We start from the raw sequence: 2,625 nt of genomic DNA, 5'->3' as shown, positions 1-2,625 counted from the left end.
TGTTGTTATTCTTTCCTGTCTTTTTATATTTAAAATAAGTGGTGCATTGCCTCAGACCTGACTAGCACCATTTATCAGAAGTAAGTTATATTCCTTTTAATATTGCCAAATGTAGTTGACTTTGGATTTTTTTATTACTAGCATTTATATATTTTTTTGAAACATTTAATTACAGTATATGGAATAGTATGTCAAATAGTTATTTATACTAAATTATATTAGTTTCATTCAGGTTTACAATTTTAATGATTTATAAACGTTTCACAATGTACCTATAATATGTCAAATTGTTCACTAGCGTCAGTCTGACCTTACGGAATGTCCAATACATTCCTTTCCAGTTTCTGGCTCATTCAGTAAATGGTTCATTTTATGACAGTAAAGTATAATTGAAGGTGACTGTAATAATGATATTGAATACTTGTTCTGTTATTTTTTTTTCAAACTGCTTAATTTCTGCTGTATATTTGGAAAATGATGCTAAAAATGGAGCTGCCAGGTAAGAGGAAAAGAGGAAGGCCTAAGATGAGGTTTATGGATGTGGTGAGAGAGGACATGCAGAAATGGAAACAGGTGATCCACCGTGGCAACTCCTAACAGGAATAGCTGATAGAAGAAGATCATCTACCTATCCTGCATGGTCATTCTTCCGTTCTCCTGGGTCTCTGTTTTCTTTCCCATTGCTTGAACATTGAACACCCAGATAATCCACTTCTTATGTGCTCTTTATCCTTTCTATTTGCACACTGACTCATGCCTCCTAACTGACGTTTGCATCCAAACAGAAATGCCTTCATTGTACACCTAGCAATGCTAAACAACAAATTGTACTTCTTTGCCTTAATTTCTGCCAATAGCCATCTAAACTGTTCTCTAATATGTTTCTTAGATGTCCTATTTCTCTTCACTAATGACATTTCTTTGATTTTACCACCTATACTTGCCATTCCAGAAGGATGCAGTAACTGACTAATAGCAAGGATTTCAGGACTGAGAACATCAAGACTCACAGCTAATCAAACTAAGTATAAGGAAGAGATCAAGAACTTGAAGGACAGGTTCATACATAGAGGGTACAGTGAAAAAGAGATACAACAGTCATTAGTGGGTCTATCTGAGGCAAGGGAAGGAATAGGTAAGCCATACTTTTCAGATATGGATACCATCATAGATGAAGGAACTGTTAGTCAGAAACACATGAGAGTACAAGTATCCTACTCAAGTAACATTAGATCTTTACAGGAGGTATATCGAAAAAACTGGAATATACTATGTGCTGATGATGATTGTAAAAGGCTGGTAGGTGAGACCCCGAGATTTGCTTATAAAAATAAAACATCTATAAAAAGATTATTATGTGGACCACAACCCATGGAAACAAGAATAGAAAATCAGTCAGATATGGAACCTTCCCCTGCAATAAATGTAATTACTGCACCTTCGTTGACACTGGAAGTAGATTTCTACATTCAGATCTAAAGAAGGAGTTTACCTTCAGAATATGAGCTAACTGTGACAGTATGAATATTATATACTTGGCACACTGCACAGTCTGTCCTGCCTTCTACGTTGGAATGACAACGCGAAGGCTGAGAGACCGGATGAGGGAGCATGTATATGATATCACCAGAGGAATAGGTTCATAGGTTAGTACTAGACTAACTACCCTTGTGGGCCATTTCAAGCCTAGCCAATTACCCCAGGTGAGAATCAAACCCTGCACCTTGTGTTCATAAGGTAAACACCTTAACCATTATGCCATCCTCCCACCCTAGAGACAAATGCCTTACCCAGGCATGTGAGGGACCATGATGAGACACTCAAATTTTTATTTTTAGTAATAGATAAAGTCTATACCGACAATGGAGGTGGAGATGTTAGGAATAGAGTAGAAACTAGGGAACTAGAATGGATTATAACGCTACGAGCTAACATTGGGGTAGGCCTGAATGACAAAATTAATATTAAACCCATTCTCCTAAATAGAGATTTAAAGAAATAGTAGGTAGTACCCCCCTCCCCCCTCGACCTTTTATACTTTTTATATATTTTTACACTTTTTTATATATTTATACTTTTATATTGTATGTATTAAGTTGCACGATGTAATATGCTGTTTCTATTGCTGAGCTGTTTTTAATTTTAAGCTTTTAAAATTTTTCACACTAGATATAAAACTTTTTATACTAAGTATATGGCTTTAAGCATTATTTGGGCAGTTGATGGCAATTATAAGATTGGTATAAATGCTGTGCTTTACTCTTCTTTGATTGTCTGATGTAGTGGCTGGTGCCATGAAAGTGCTCACCTCTTTTACTAATAAAGCTGTTATTCTACATAGCTGTGGCTGCTACCTCCTGCTTTGTATTTTACTGTTCATTTTATTCCAGTATATCATCATACACTGTGTAATGCATTTTAATCTAGCTGAGGTTTGACAGTTATCCAATGAGCAGGTACAGCCTGTGTCTCTGGAGTTGTGATTAGTATGTAAAATGTCAATATTCAGTAACTTCCTAAGTTACGTATCATACATAGCTTTATAACATAAGCACAATTTCCCCATGCTAGTTCCTGTAACTTACTGAAAAAGTGCTGAACAGACTGCTGTATCTTTACATTGTC

This window comes from Protopterus annectens, chromosome 2.part1 (assembly GCF_019279795.1).
Source record: "Protopterus annectens isolate FY-2018-M chromosome 2.part1, PAN1.0, whole genome shotgun sequence".
Classification (NCBI taxonomy): domain Eukaryota; kingdom Metazoa; phylum Chordata; order Ceratodontiformes; family Protopteridae; genus Protopterus; species Protopterus annectens.
The sequence above is the reverse complement of the archived record's forward strand: the minus strand, read 5'-3'. Positions refer to the sequence as shown.